The sequence below is a fragment of the Tamandua tetradactyla genome, chromosome 1 (assembly GCF_023851605.1).
Source record: "Tamandua tetradactyla isolate mTamTet1 chromosome 1, mTamTet1.pri, whole genome shotgun sequence".
Classification (NCBI taxonomy): Eukaryota; Metazoa; Chordata; class Mammalia; order Pilosa; family Myrmecophagidae; genus Tamandua; species Tamandua tetradactyla.
The window spans coordinates 55,330,668-55,346,319 of NC_135327.1; the positions used below are offsets into that span (position 1 = coordinate 55,330,668).

At 42.3% G+C, this 15,652-nt stretch overlaps 1 pseudogene; it reads left to right on the forward strand.

Moving 5' to 3' along the window:
• The first annotated feature begins 1,154 nt into the window (after window positions 1-1,154).
• LOC143684377 (histone H2A.V pseudogene) lies at window positions 1,155-1,695 on the forward strand (annotated as a pseudogene).
• The last annotated feature ends 13,957 nt before the right edge of the window (window positions 1,696-15,652 follow it).

Sequence of the window (15,652 nt, forward strand, 5' to 3'; positions counted from 1 at the left end):
TTTATCCTCTTATAAAAGATTCCAGAAAAAAAGGATCAAGGATCAAGATCCACCTGAATGAGGCAGGTCACATCTCAGTTGAAACAACCTAACCAAAAGTTCCAACCCTCTCCTAGCACCATGGCATCAACAATGCCATCCTGACAAAAAGGGGGAAAAGAAGTGTAACAAATAAAGTAAAGTGGCTGAGACAGTTCAAATAGAGAAGAGAGGCTACTCTGGAGGTCACTCTTATGCACGCTTCAGTCAGACATTGCTACCTCCCATAACTTGCCAAACCCCAACCAAAACAATTCATGTCAATCCTAAAGAACTTCTAGGACAATATATAAGGTTCTACAAAGGTTCCATGCACTAGGGTAGCTTTACAGAAACCTACAATGTCCAGATGGGTCCCTGGAACAGATAAGTCCTGAAATACAGAGGTCCAGCCTTTCTAGAACATCAGCTACTGTCATCCCCCTATCCCATATTATTGACAGCCCCTTCCAACATGAAAAAATTAGAATGGCCATAGCCCAAATATGGGAAAAAGATCAAAGGTGATGGTGAAGTTATACAGAGAAGGTAGGGTTCAACAAATGAATATGAGTGCTGGATCATTATACTAATATTTTTTTAGCCTCCAGTACCTTAGAGCAGCTAGAAATAATAACCTGAAATTGTGGAATTGTAGCCCATACCAAACTCAGAAAGCTGTTCTACAACTAATTGTTGGGATGTAATTTGACATTTATTGCTCTTATGTATATATGTTATTTAAAGAGAAGGGTGAGTATAACTGAGAAGGAAGGATGTAACAAATGAATATGACTACTGAATCATTACACTGATATTTCTTTCAGTCTCTAGTGTCTTGGAGCAGCTAGAAGAAAAAACGAAAACTCGTAGAACTGTATCTATACCAAACTTTCAAATCTGTTCTACTTGTTAAAATGTACTTTGAAATTTATCCCTTTTTTTGTATATATTTATATTTCATAGTGTAAAAAAATTTTTTTTTAAAAGTTCCCACCTTCAACAGGTCTGCACCCACAGGAACGGATTAAAAACGCATGGCCTGAGGGGCTGCGATAACGCCAGCGGCAGCGGCGACTGGGGAGGGGGAGCAGGTGCGGCGCCGGCGGCTGAGCAGTGCATGCGGCAACATGCGGCAACATGCGGCAACGTGTCAGAGCAGACCGGTGGAAGCAGCGCTCCGGGAGCTGCTCCGACACCATGGCCGGAGGCAAAGCTGGAAAAGACAGTGCAAAGGCCAAAGCTAAAGAAGTATCTCGCTCACAAAGAGTTGATTCCAGTTTCCGGTGGGCCATACTCACAGACACTTGAAGGCTCATACTACAAGCCATGGGACGGTTGGTGCCACTGCTGCAGTGTATAGTGTGGTAATTCTGGAATATCTCACTGCTGAGGTGCTGGAACTGGCAGGTAATGGCTCTAAGGATCTCAAAGTAAAGCGTATCACTCCAGGTCACTTGCAACTTGCAATCGGTGGTGATGAAGAATTGGATTCTCTGATCAAAGCTACCATAGCTGGGGGTGGTGTGATCCCTCACCGCCACTTCTCTCTGATTGGAAAGAAGGGACAGCAGAAAACTGCTTAGAGAGTTGTTCTAACCAACCCTCTTTCACCCTGTCATTGTACTGTAACTGGGACAGAAGAAATAATGGCGGTATGTAGAATTTTTAAACAAGTTAAATGGAAGCACATAGACAATTACTGTAGACATGATAAAGAAACATTTGTATGTTCTTAGATTCAAAGTTTGATAAAAGTACCTTTCCATGTGGCAACAATTGTGTGTTCCTGGGCTAGATTTTGTATAAAAATGTACTTGATAAACCATTTTTTACAAAATTAATTTGTCTCAAAACCATTTGTACATGATGTATGGGAAAAATTTTGCTAAGACTTTGAAATTTTTTAAATCTCAATTTGGTTATCATATTCAGAATAATCTGAAAACAGAAATTGGGAATATAGATTTACCATGATTAATACCATATTTCATCGACTCTAAGCTGCTATTGATTATAATATGCACTGATATTTTATATACCACTAAGAAAGAAAAACTCTGCCAATGAAACCATGATATGCCATCAGTGATAAGATGCATCCCAATTTCAGAGATATAAGAATGTGAAAAAATGCATTTAGGATTAATGAAATAGGTTAGCAAAATCATTTGAATTATTTATTGAATGCTTATCATATATCAGGTCCTGTACTATGTACTTTCATGTAATGTACCAATGAATTAAGACATTTTATTGCTGCCATTTTATAGATGTGGAAGCTGAGGCTTACAGAAGTTAAATGATTTGCCAAAAAACATTCAGCTAGTAGCTAAAAAAGTGGCAGAAAAGTTTGAATCCTAGTGCTAGGATTCCAACCTAGGTTTGCTCGACTCTGGAACCCACATTCCTCCCTGGAATTGAAGTTAAGTGTCTCATGTTTTTCTGCTGTTTGATTTAAAATTCCAATTTTTAGTGGTCTTTTGGAAATTTGAATTCTATAAGTAGAAACTTAACTGTGCATTCGATAGTAATTGAAATATGCTTGTTCCCTGTCAAGTCATATATGTACTGGTTTTTGGAAGTGTGTCCAGTCTAAATCATTTTTGCTCAGTTATTTGGATTTGCATTTTTATCTATTCCTGAGAAGTTGACCAGCTTCCTATTAGTATTTATAGATAACTTTCTAAATTTTTCATTTTGCTTTTTTTCTTTTCTAATTTAAAAATCCTTGTTCTGTTTATAAGTCTTTGTCTTCCCAGGTAGATTGTAGACTATGTCAGTCAGCTTATGGTGCAAAAAGTGCCGATAATTTCCTATGCTATGACGGGCACCTTGTATCCTCCTCTCTTAGGGCTTACTTAGGTTTTTTTGTTGAAAATAATTTTTCTTTATGAGCTAAATAACTGTTAGAGATTTAATTGAGCTAGTATGTACCAGTTAATGGCCCAGTGAAGACCTCTGTATTTTTCTGCCTAGAAGTCTTCATTAAAGAAGAATTTTAAAAAATATTTTGTAATACAACACTATCAAAAAAAAAAAACCAACAACACATGGCCTCACTAATGAATAGCAGAGAGACTGATTGATAGAATGATGGATAGATAGAAAGATTCGGCAAATGTGGCAAAATGTTGAAATTGGTGGATCTGGGGGAATAGGAGTATGTTAGATTCTCTGTATAGGTTTTATATTAATTTTATAACTGGCCTGTAAGTTTGAATGTATTACAAAATAAAAAGATTAAAAATTGGGGAAAAAAAAAGATCATGGCCTTTTCTGGAGTACATAACAGCTTCAAACCACCAAAAGCAGGGAGAATGATCCATGTGCACTTGAGAAAAATGCATTCCCTGCTATTTTGGGGCGCGATATGTTCTGTGTACGTCTGTTAGGACTAGTAAATTTATCATATTATTTAGGTTCTCAGTTTCCTTATTGATCCACTGTCTAGATTTTCTATCTAATGATGAAAGTTGTGTAATGAAGTTTCTATTATTGTAGAGATGTCTCTGTCTGCCCCTCTGCTTGTCAGTGTTTACCTCACGTATTTTGGGGCACCCTGGTTAGGTGCATAAGTAGGATTGTTATTTCTTCTTGATGGATTGCCTCTTTTATTAATAGATAGTGTCCTCCTATGTCCCTTATAATAGTTTTGCATTTAAAGTCTATTTTTCCAATGCTAGCATAGGCACCCCAGCTCTTTTTTGGTTACTGTTTGCATAGAGTATCGTTCACTAACCTTTCACTTTCAGCCTGTTTGTGTTTTTGAATTTAAGGTGAGTCTCTTGTAGATAGCATATACATGAACCAACTTTAAAAAAAAATTTATTTGTTAATTAAAAAAATTAACAAACCAAATAAAACATCAACTTATATAATCAGTAATTCACAATATCATCACTTAGTTGCATATTCATCATTTCTTAGAACATTTGCATTAATTCAGAAAAAGAAATAAAAAGACAATAGAAAAAGAAATAAAATGAACACAAGAAAGAAAAGAAAAGATTATACCTACCATACCCCTTACCCCTCACTTTCACTGATCACTAGCATTTCAAACTAAATTTATTTTAGCATTTGTTCCCCCTATTATTTATTTTTATTCCATATGTTCTATTCGTCTGTTGACAAGGTACATAAGAGGAGCATCAGACACAAGGTTTTCACAATCACACAATCACATTGTGAAAGCTATATCATTATTCAATCATCTTCAAGAAACAGGGCTACTGGAACACAGCTCTACATTTTCAGGCAGTTCCCTCCAGCCTCTCCATTACATCTTGAAAACAAGGTGATATCTACTTAATGCATAAGAATAACCTCCAGGATAACCTCTCAACTCTGTTTGGAATCTCTCAGCCATTGACACTTTGTCTCATTTCATTCTTCCCCCTTCTGGTCGAGAAGGTTTTCTCAATCCCTTGATGCTAAGTCTCAGCTCATTCTAGGGTTTTTCTCAATCCCTTGATGCTGAGTCTCAGCTCTTTCTAGGATTTCTGTCCCACGTTGCCAGTAAGGTCCACACCCCTGGGAGTCATGTCCCACGTAGACAGGGAGAAGGTGGTGAGTTTGCTTGTTGTGTTGACTGGAGAGAGAGGCCACATCTGAGCAACAAAAGATGCTCTCTTGGGGGTGACTCTTAGGCCTAAATTTTAAGTAGACTTGACCTATCCTTTGTAGGGTTAAGTTTCATATGAACAAACCCCAAGACTGGGGGCTCAGCCTATAGTTTTGGTTGTCCACATTGCTTGTGAGAATATCAAGAATTCAACTTGGGGAAGTTGAATTTCTCCCCGTTCTCACCATTCCCCCAAGGGGGCTTTGCAAATACTTTCCCACTCACTGATCGAATCACTCTAGGATTCATGGGGCATTACTCTGGACAAACCAACAAAATCTCATGTCCTACCTGAGATTCCAAGTACTTATGGTGATGAACCAACTTTTAAAAAAAATTTGCAAATATTTAGAATGGGGATTTTAATCCATTAACATCCAACAGCGTTACAGTTGTAACTATAAAGGCAGAACTCCAACAATTTCATCCCTTGGTTTTTATGTGATGTTGATTTAGAATGCACACTTTCAAATTGGCCAGCAGAGGGCGCTCCAGGACCGAGCGGGCGCACCAGTGCAGCAGCAAATCTAGCATCCCCCCCAGCTCAGGAATCGGTGCGGGGTGCTCTAGTGCGCTGTAGCCTGTCATGTGTCAGGTCACGGATTGGTACAGTTTTCCGGCATTTTACCTTGAGCGGAGGCTGGAGAATCACTGATGCATCCGCTCTTCGCTGGATGAAGACTAAGACTGGCTGAAGGCTCGTGGCGGGCTTCCTCAGTCTCCCTGGGGGAGGGGTGGGGACGGTTCGCAGGGACAGAGGGCCAGGACCCCTTCCAGCCAGAGATGGGCCTTGTCACAGAACTACATCGGAGGGTGACATTTATTTATGGGGCGTGCATAAAGAGACACTCTCATTATGTCACTCTCCTGCCCCCTCGGCCTCAATGGCTCCTTATGATTCCAGAAAAACAATCGTTATGCCCCGCAATGGATGAATATACCCAAGCCCTCCAGCCCAGCTAAAATAAGCCACGAAACATCCTTCCACCAACCCCCCAAGCAGTCCTTCTTCCCCCTGGCGTCTTCCCACCACCTCCTCTCACTGCCCCTGGACTTCATTTTCCTTCTTTCTCCAGCCTCCATCCGCCTCCTCGGCCCCAGAGTCACCTCCTCACACCCTCCCGTGAGTTCTCCTAGAGTAACTGAAAAGCCCCCTTTTTTTCCCCTTAGAAGACTTTTTGGTCAGGCTGCCTGATTTTTTCCTAATCCCCTGTACAGGTTCAAGAACTGTTTTCACCGTTTTGATTCCTAAGGCACACAGATTGTACACAGGCAGTGCAGACTCATGAATCCAGTGGTTCCCTGGCAGGGTGGAAGGCACGAGGGCTGGGCAGCTGGGAGGAACCAGGCAAGACCTGAAAGGGGCACACGGGGGCCCCGATGTTCTCCCGGAAAGGGGAGACCTTTTGTGTCTCAATTTCCAAACTCTCAATTTGGAAAGCTCCTGACCCTCTGTGATGAGGAAGGAGGGAGGAGAGAGAGCAAGCTCCAAGGAGATGGGGGGAGTAGGGAGGACCTGGCCGCGCCCTGTCCTTCTCCCCCACTTCAGAATCATGCTTCTCCATGAGAACCCGGCACACGCCGGTGTCCCCAACGAGGCCCCCGGTCGCCATGGCTGACACTCCCTCCCCTCCCCCTCCCTCCTCCCTCTGTATCCCCCCAGCACTTGGCTCACTCTTGTCCAGTCTTGGCTATGCGAATTCCAAATCTGGCCAGCTACTTGCATGTCTCTCTTGCCCAATAAACCTGCCATTCCTCTGGAGCAATGCATTTGTCTTATTTTTGATTCCCACAGCTCCAGTCACTGGGACTAACACATAGAAACCAATATGGGTTGGGTGTCAGTGATTTGGGGGATGCAGTAAGACGTCAGTCTAGTGGGCCTGGGTGTGCACTAGTGAGGGAGGCACAGGTCCAAGAGGAGAGGTGACAGTGACAGGACAGCTGCCATGTCGTCACAGCTCACATGATGCAGCCACCGGAGGGCGCTGCAAGGCCACGAGCCCTAACCTGCTCCTCTGCCCTTCACCTGGGTGGCCCCGAATGCCAGGATCATCACATGCTGGTGGGCTGCATGTCACTGACAGGTACAGCTTTCTGACATTTCACCTGGAGCAGATGCCAGAGAATCACAGGAACATCCGACTGCTCGGTGGATGGAGAAAAAAACTGAGTAAAGGACAGGCCGTTTATGCCCAGGTTTTGTGTCCTTGAGTTGGTCCCCAGCATAGAAGATGGAGCAAATTGTCCTTTCCCCTGGGTCCAGGCTCTGCAGCCTCTGCCAGGAGGTCAGTCGCCCTGACAGTCCACTGGCTTGTGGCCGTGCAGTGTAGTCCACAGTGAAAGCTTTGTCCCCTGCTTTTCTGCATCTGTTGAGAAGCATAACCTTGAAAATCTGCCCTTGCCTGCACCAGGAGCTGCTGTTACCCTGGACGTTTCCTGCTTTCCTCCCGCAAAGCAGCTGGGAGCAACCAGAGGGAGAGGCAGCCGGGGAAGTGAGCATGGATCCAGACCCAGAGCACGGATCAGACAGGAGCCTGAAGTGGGTATGTGCAGTAAGGCACTAGTCATGCGAATTCTTAAAAAAAAAAGAAAAAGAAAAAACATAAAAACTGTGCCATATAATTTCCGCAGTATGCTTGTGTATCCCAGTAAAGCAACATAAGGTGAGGCCCAATTCAGGGTACCGGTAGCCTTGGGAGGTAAGAGAGGGAAAGGTGAGGCGGGAGAGATTTGAGATGTTTCTCTAACATTTTCTTTCATGAGAAAGAGACAGATGGACAGACTTCAAACATACATGGCAAAATGTCTGATAGATCTAGATAGTTCTTAAATTATTGCCAGCAATCCTCTCATGCTCGACATGTTCTTTTAATTAAAAAGAAAGCATTAATTTTTGAAATAACAGAGAGGGAGCCTGGGTCAGGAAGGAAGAGTGAGAGGCTGCAGGGCTCTGTATCCCCCACTCACCCCCCCATGAGCTTTGAACACCCAGCAGAACTGGCAGAAACATCTCCTTCAAAGCTCCAGAAAAGAGTTAAAGGACTGCAGTCACAGGGTGAGCGCTGAATCAGTGAAGGTTCCCCTGAAAGCAGCAGGCCCTCGGGGTGGGCCTGGCACGGGGCTGTGGTCACGGATCCCGAGGGAGCGGAGGGGGCCTCGTGCACACCCTGGAGCAGGGACGTCTGGCCCGGTCTGGCTCGTGGTGGCCTGAGGGACGAGCCACCCTGTAGCTTGCCCTGCATAAAGATGCGCTCCCAAAGCTCTCCTGCAGAACTTGGGAGCCCGCAGCAAGCGGCTGCCTGGGGCAAGGGACTGCTGGGGCTGTAGGACGCCCAGTGGGTGCCCGGGACAGTGAGGAAACAGTGTCCTGGGGAAGAGTGGACATTCTGACTATTAACAGGGGAATTCCCAGGGCTAAGACAGGATGCACGTGCAGAAAGAGCCAGGGAGGCCCTGATGGTTTGGCCTGTAGTTATTCTCTAATCTCATTGTGTGGATAAGCCCTAAAGGGGAGAACTCAGACAGGCCAATCCTCAAAGATTGGAAAAAGTGTCTTTCTTCCTTTCTTTTCCTTTCTCCTTTCCTTCCTCCAACAATTCTTTATCAGTAAAACTCTTTCAAAATGAGGGTGGTATTGAGACAGTGCCAGGTGAACAAAGGCTGAGGGAGTTTGTCAACGCTGGATTGACCCTTCAAAAAATGTTTTTGGGAACCTTCAGGTTGAAAGGAAAGGATGGATACTAGACAATTGACTGAAGCCACAAGAAAAAATAAAAGTCTCTGGTAAAGATAATGACATAGGTAAATACAAATACCAGTACTATTGTACTTTTCATTTGTAACTCCACTTTTTACTTCCTACAGGTTCTAAAAGCAGATGCATAAAAAGTCACGATACATCAATGCTTTGGGACTCATAATGTATAAGTAGGTAATTTGTGACAAGCCCTTCACAAAGGTGGGGAACAGAGGGGTAGAGCCACACAGTTTACATATGCTATTGAAGCTAAGTTAATATCAAAGTCAATGAGATTGTTATAAATTTAAGATGCTACATTTAAGCCCCATGGTCACTAAAGAGACTATCAGACTTACAGAGACAGGAAGTAGAGGTGGGGGTGGGGGCAGGGACAATGGGGCAGTAAGGGAAAATGTGTGCAGGGTTTCTGCTTGGGGTGAAGGGAAGGTGATAGCAGTGGATGGTGGGGAGGGGACTGTACATTGTGGATGTGATTTATCCCGCTGTTATGTCTGTGGAAGCTATGGGGCTTCAATTCTCAGAGCTCAAATAATGAAACATGGAGACACCACCAAAGAAACCTTTTGAATCTATCAGTATAGAACACACTGGAAGAAAACGCTGCTCACTCGTTGCTCTGTTCTGCAAACACTGGGGCATCGGTGTGGCCTGGAAGTTTCCTTGAAGCTCAGGTTAAACCCAGTACGCCGCAAACATTCTGGGGCCGGAGGAAGTCAGTTTCTATTTGGAAAGCCGGGCACTGCCTGCGAAACTGCAAACCCGTCAAACAAACACTGCGGGGAGATTGTTAAAGGTAGAAAAGAGGCTTTCTGATAGCTGATGCCGGGGACAGCAAAGGGCAAAGTATACAGTGGGGGGCAGTGAACTTGGCCCCTCCTAGTGCCTCTTCACGGAGCCGTCTCTGGCTCGGTGCCCTCCATTTGTCTTGCCTCACATCATGCCCAGACATCCCGGGCTTCTCTGCCTCTTTGATGACATTCTCAATGTGATCAGTTCATCCACTCTGAGCTGTTACAGGATTTAGGGGGCTCTCCCTTTCAAAGGACCCCAGAATTCACAAAGGCTTCTTGGGGCGAGCAGCACAGTAAGGTACAAGGGCTGGTATAATTTTTTTACTTTTCCTAAATTCAGGAGCAATTTATTACACAGCCATATATATATATACATATACTTTTTATTGAGAAATAGCCACACACATACAGTTCAACCATATCATAAAATCGATGGCTCACAATATCATCATATAGTTCTGTATTTATCACCATGATCATTTTAAGAACATTTACATCACTCCAGAAAAAGAAATAATAAAAAAAGAATTCATATGTCTCAGACGCCTTACCCCTCCCTCTCACTGACCCACAGTGTTTCATTCTACCCAATTTGTACCCTTTATCTCCTCCTATTACTAATTTATCTGTCCATACTGTTGATACAAGGAGCATCGGACACAAGGTTTTCACAATCACACGGTCACATTGTAATAGTCGTATCTTTATACAGTTTTCTTCGAGAATTAAGGCTACTGGAACACAGCTCTACAGTTTCAGGCACTTCCCACTAGCCACTCCAATACACCATAAACTAAAAAGGGATATCTATATAATGCGTAAGAATAACCTCCAGGATCACCTCTTGACTCTGTTTGAAATCTCTCAGCCGCTGAAACTTTATTTTGTCTCGTTTCTTTCATCCCCCTTTGGGTCAAGAAGACTTTCTCAATCCCATGATGCCAAGGCTTGCACTTACTGAGTGCTTGGTAAGGGCCCCATAAATGGACTAACACAATTCTCGATTACTGGTTCCCCAAGGTGCCTGGCAAAGTCAGATTGGGCCCTCTCTAGAAGAAGATAACACCATCCTTTACACAAATATTTTACCGTGTCAAGCACACAATCAAAGACTGTGGCCAAGAGCAGACTTTTTCAGCCAACCAGAAGATACCCTTCACCCAGGGCCCTTGTGATAGAAAGACTAAGCATATATATGGCAGTGGATTCATGGATGGTGAGGAGGGAGAAATCTAGAGCTGGAAGAGGTATAAATGGACCCAGTGAAAGAGGAAAGAGGCTTCCATAACTTTACAAGACTGGGGCACAGCCATCAGAATAGTCCAGGAGAAATCCCTCTCTGCTGTGCTCCAGAGGGTAGATGCTCTCAGATGGGAAGCCAGGGAGCCTGGGCCCCAGGAGCTCGTTCTCTTGGTGCACAGAAAGACCCCTGTCTCCAAGCTGACCTGGGAACAGCAAGGTTGCCTCTGTAAGGGCCCGAGCCATGGTTCTGTCAAAGGGCCCATAATGTTCAGAGGACCAAGGCATCCTTACTGGAATGTTCCAGCCTGCATCAGACCAAGGGACTCACTGAAGGAAAAGGCTCCTCCAGCCACTAGGGCAAAGACTTGGAAAAGTTATATTATTTAGGAAAAAATAAATAATGGTAATTTATTGCATTGAATAATGCAAAATACAATTAAAGCCCACTATAGAATTTGAGAGATCTGTGACAAGTCCCCGAGTATACAGATGAGGAAATTAAGAGCCAGGCAGTTCAGTGATTCCAAATTTGGGATGCGGGTCCCCCTTGCTGATTTACAGACAGCCTCTCCCCTCAGCTCTGACCCTTGTTGTCAAATGCTGTTTCTAGAAACAGCATTTCATAGACCACCCAGAACTTCTTTCCCTGCAAGTCAATATTGGCCCACCCAAATGAAGAGCTTCCATTTGACATTTTTCTAGCATCCCCCTAACTTTCCTTTCTCAACCCAAATTCCAGCATCCACTGCTCTCTTCCAGGCAGACAGACATCCAAAAAGAGTCCTTCTTCTCTCGCTGTCAACTCATCATGGCACCCTATTCTGAGTGATGCCATCTAGAATATGTTATTTCTTTGTGCCTTTTACAAGCTTTATAACACACTTAGATACACTGACTGCTACAAGTACCCTGCTTCCTCTTTGTAATTGTGATTAGCGACTCCCAGGAGGGCAGAAGATGTGGTCAGAGTTTTCCAAGGGTCCCAGGAGGGCACGAGCTCTCTATCCTGGAGACCTCGAGCAGAGACTCAGTCACTCTCTGCCAGCCTTGCTAGGAAAGGAAGATCGTCCACATAAGTTTGAAGGTTCCCACCAACCTTAAGAATGCTTGGTTTATCAAGGAGGGGAAAATATGAGTCATTATAAATAAAACCATTCATTGATTTCTCACTGTTTCTGGGGCGTTTCCTGTGCCTTCCCCACCTTCCAGACCCCACAGCAATTGTTTTCCCTTTCCTTGTGCACCTCTTTGGACATCTCTGTCATGCTATGGTCTAGAAAGACCTCAGCTTTCAATCACAGCTTATCCACAACTAGTTGGGAAAACTGAGCAAACCCTTTAACCACCTGCATCGTGCAGTTGCCAGGAGGAAGAGGGACAGTGAAGCAGCTCCATAACCCGCATGGGGTCCTCAGTAAATGCAGGCCTTGGGCTGGCCATCCTGTCCCACAATCACAGATTCATCTGCTCTTCTTTCCTTCAAACTTCTTTGAACTCACCGGCAGGGCCGGTGTCTTCTTTATCTGCGTGCTTAGCCTTTTGCCCACAGCTCCGGGGCTGGTGAGCCCTCTACGTGTTCCTTACTGGGTCCCCTGGTTAGAGACCCAGGGACTGGATACAGAGTGGCTCAGATGAGATTTAGACCCTCAGGGAAGTTCCATCCTAAACACGAATTTAGCCAAATGCTGAGTTCTTCCAGCTGAGTTGTAATTTCCAGCCTTTCTTGACCTTTTACTATGACTGCTGATGTTTTAGAATATACCAAACTCATTGTCCTAGATGGACAAAAAGTCATTAAGAACGGAAGTACCTCAGTTAAGGAGTTTTTTTTAAATTTCCCACCGCGTCTGTGAGAGCTCAGAGAGAAATAAAAGCAATAGTAAAACAATAGAGAGCAGACTGCTGCAATTAAATGTGATTTACCACAACTTAAGTATCACTTTCAGATAGTGTCAAATTAAAGCATTTAAGAAAATTGCTGAAAAAACAAGTCCCTTTTTCTTTTTTAAGTGAAATGCTGGCACAGAGAGCCCTCAAAGGGGAAACTGCCAGATGCTGCTTTATGTGCTTGGCATGTTTGTGCCTAATATCTTCTTAGTGCTTTTGAATTTTACATTGTTTGAAAAATTGCCACTTCCATGAAAATTGCCTCAGAAATTCCTGTTTGAATGTGGAGATAGTTATCAATGAACTCCTGTCCTGCTTGCTTCTTATCTTAGAAATGCAGGAGTACTTTTCAAGGTTACCTTGATTTAACCTTTACTTAAATGTTAAATTCTTGTGATTTCAGGAAAAGATACTGGTTAGCCAAGGAAGCTAGAGGGATGACTTTGAAATGAATATATTTAATGTATCATTGTTTAAGCTGTTAGGTGTTAAAAATTCCTGAAGCTTGACCTTTTCATTCATCCTCAACATAATTTATTTTTAGTTTTGACAATTGTTTCTTATTATTTGGGCTCCTATAGGAAGTGTGTAAGTATATAGATATGAAAATAGATAAATGATAGATAGTGACAGATATAGATAGCAAGAGAGGGAAATTTTATTTTAATTTGAAATAGGAAAGCAGCTCATAGACACATATGTAAAGAGAAGATTGAGCCTGGGGTTCAACAAATTAGCATGGTTTACTCCAGGTTGGGGTCAAGGCTTAGTATGGCTCAAGTGCCTAAAGTTTATTTCATGGGAGAAAATGATGTGGAAATTCAAAAACACATGAATTTGTTCAAATACACATAAAAGGAGAAAAATTTCCTAGATGGTATGAGTTAAGATTAATTACAGTTGATAGATTATGTATTATTGGATGATTGTGATAAAAATATGTTGAAAAATATATGTGTGGGATATGGAAAGTTTATTGATAGCAATTTATAGTACATCTTACATTTATATAAAATGTTAATTTTTTCTTTAACTTCCTTTTTTCTATGCAAGTGAAATATGTGTGTATTATTATGTGAAGTTCCTTTATTATTGATTCAGTATACCATTGTTTATTGGTTAAAAATGACAATGTTCAATCTCATTGAAGTGGTTGGGGGAAAAGGTATTGACCTAATAACTTTGGAAATGAATGGAATCTGTGACTAAAGGCCAAATGAACTGCACATAAGCACTGTACTCTAGTTGATATGGTTGTTTCCCATGCCAGTATTGGTTAGTGATTCTGAGACTACACTACATGTGTAGTGAAATTGAACAATCAAGTAAATGGATGGTGAATACTGGGAGCCAGATTTCTTGATTTGGGAGTGGAATTTATTGATAAACAAGGGAAGGAGGATCCACATGGTGATGGGTTAGAGTTGGAGACAAAAGTATGAATTCATGTTTGGTTTAATATAGATATGGATTACATAAAGAAATATTTATAGATATGTATATATACTAGGGTTATTATACACACATATGTCATCTGAAAGGGCCTAAAAGAAATGATGCCACAGTGGCAAACCTAGTGCCCTTCTTCTAATACTGTTCTCCAATAAAAGAAATGAGGACTCCTTGGAAGAATGGCTGCTGCTAGGACTGCAGGAAGAAATAGACAAGATAAGCCTGGAGCATCTTGCAGTGTCAGAAAGTAAGGAAGTACTCAAGGTAAAAAAAAAAAAAACCCACATTAATGATTCTACATCAAAGGAACATGGAAGCCAACTAAAAGAGCTCCAAATGGTCAATGCTGGAACAATTTGAGCAACAAAATCAAGAAATTAGTACTGGATCATTATCCAAGGTATAAAATAAAGATACATGAATCACACTGATATAAAATAAATGATTGAATAAATAAGTGAGAGAGAAGAGTCAATGTCCTATGCAGAAGAATTCCAAATACTTTATATAAACACTCTGCCTTCAAGGAGGGGGAGGACAGATCCCCTGTCCTCAAGGGTGGACTATATACATTGTGACTTCCTTTCAAAGAGTACAGCATGGAAAGGTGGGAGGACGAGTAACTTAATGGTACAGAAACCCAACAAACACTACCTCGGCCAGGTGACCAAGGTCAACATCAAGAGTGACAAGTCATGTTGAGAGGCTGCATCCTTGATAGAATGTGATGAAAATGGCAATTTCCCTCTGTGATCTTTCTCCCCAAATCCCATAACCTCTGTCTAACCATAAGACAGACATAAGACAAATTCCAGCAGCAGGGCATCCCCAAGGTGTCTGAACAGTACTTCTGAAAACTGCCAAGATCATCACAAACAAGGAAAGTGAGAAACTGTCACAGCCAAGAGGAGACATAATGAACAAATGTAATGTGGTTCCCTGAAACAGAAAAGGGGCATGAGATAAAAACTTAGGAAGAAGGAATAAAGTATGGACTTTGGTTAATAGTAATGTATTATTATAGGTGCATTAATTGTAACAAATGTACCCCACTAATGTAAACTGGGTGTGGGTTATATGTGGGAACTCTCTGTACTATCCTCTCAATTTTTCTGTAAACCTAAAACTGTCCTAAAAAGTGAAGTCTAAGTTGTGTTTAAGAACATCCCATAACTCACCCTGTGTATCGCCTTTTGGCTTCTTCTGTTTGTGTTCTTTTACTATAGTAAAACCACAATTGTTAAGTATAACACTTTCAGTGAATTCTGAGTTGTTCTAGAGTATGACTGAACACAAGGGGGTAGTGGACACCCCCAAATTCATAACCAGTTCGCCTGAGCCCCAGAACTTGTGACTGGTGCTTGAAGAACAATCTTATAGAGGACCATTCTAACCCTGTGGGGACTGGCTACTTGGGCAGTTAGAATCAGAATAGAATTGGGTTACTGCAGTATTTGCACTTGGTACCAGAAGCTGTTGGAAGTTGTAGTTTTAGAGGCATTTGTAGCAAGTATGAATTGTAAACCCCTGGTCTTAACCCTATGATGTACACACCAACAACCCACATTATTAGCTGTAAAATATTTCCAGTGATAATGGACTTGGTTGATTTGCTATATGCTGTTACTAGCTACATAAGAGTCAAAAATTGATGACAGCTTTCATGACTAATGACTTTTATTTTAGATCAATTGGTTTGTCTAAAATAAGAAAAGACCCCTTTTCTGGGCAGAAATTTCAAAGAGATTGTTGACTATTGGCTCTCCTGCGAGTTTCTGATTAAAAGCATCTCAAGACCTGCAAAAAGGAAATTACCATGTCAGTAAAAATTCTCTCCATACTAGAATTGGACATAGTGTGGAGACAGGTTAT